Source organism: Mycetomoellerius zeteki, unplaced genomic scaffold, assembly GCF_001594055.1.
Source record: "Mycetomoellerius zeteki isolate Tzet28-1 unplaced genomic scaffold, Tzet1.0 scaffold747, whole genome shotgun sequence".
Classification (NCBI taxonomy): domain Eukaryota; kingdom Metazoa; phylum Arthropoda; class Insecta; order Hymenoptera; family Formicidae; genus Mycetomoellerius; species Mycetomoellerius zeteki.
This window is the reverse complement of record NW_017257772.1, coordinates 3,543-4,818: the sequence shown is the minus strand read 5'-3', so window position 1 is coordinate 4,818 and position 1,276 is coordinate 3,543.

Sequence of the window (1,276 nt, the reverse complement as noted above, 5' to 3'; positions counted from 1 at the left end):
TATGTAACTGTAAACGCGACATATACACATACACATTAAATAAGTTTTTACCGCCAGTTTACATACTATTATAATCATTTTATTTTTTTTTCTTTTTATCATTGTTTTTTTATAATAAATTTATGTTAATTTTAAAATGAACATTTTTGCCCAATAGGGTGTATTTATTTAAAACCCCTCGTATCCCGTAATTCCACTAGCATTCTTAAATTCGCACGTGGTCCAGTCCTGGGTAAAAAGGATTAAGTTCCTTGACCCGAAAGTAGGACCGACGTTCGCACTGTTCAAAGGAAACAGGTGTCATAGGGTCCCTTCGGGACGCTGACCCATATTCCAGAGCGAAAGGTACGTTCGACTCTCGGGTGTTCGCCTCTGCGTGCATACCTGAGAGACTGAGTCTAAGCGTCCTTCCATACCCTCTCATTTCCCTCCTTATCTCCTTCAATCAAACCTTCCGAGAGCTTGGACGTAACACAAGCGTTCGAAATATATGTGGTGTCAAATAGACCGCCACATGACTCCTTTGGTTGTATCAAGCCTACTTGAAAGTAAATCGTACAGGTGGTCGAGACATTCGTCCTGCCTTTGTTTTGACTTCTACCGTAGGTTGTTGTTGAACTTCTTCAAGCTGTTTCAATGATTTGGGTTGCTCCTCCTCTTCTTCCAAAAAGTAAGCTGGTTTCAATATGTTGTTACGTCCAGACTCCACAGTTCTTTTCTTTGATTAGAATTTTCGTCATCACCATAAAGACTATTATCAATAGACCATCTGTTTCTACCAAGGGAGTTACGATGGTGACGAGCCAATTAACACTCGCCTTTTGGACTAGTACTCCACTCGGGACGGAGTCATCGAATTAAAAATTCAAACCACGTGTCGAATAGAAGAACTTTATCCCGAGGAACAGAAGAAGTAAATAGATTAAGGATTATAAACCGAAACGGCGGTTGTCAATAATAAGTGACACATGTGGCTCTGAGCTATCTAACATCCGGCAACTGGTCGATGACGAATGTTATTTTAGACACATATCCCCGTATCCCATTTCACAACTGATACCCTTAATCCTAATCCTACATTACCAGTAACATACGCGAGGCCTGCACGCGGGACCACTAACTCGCGAATATAAAAGGAGGCCCTTCGCGAGCAGCAGTCAGAAAGAATTTAGACTCGAACGAAGCTCTGTCGGTTTGCGATCTTACCAGTCCGCTTACAAGTAAGACACTCTGCCGGTCCGCGATTAGATTTTAATTGTGATCCGCGACACGGTCG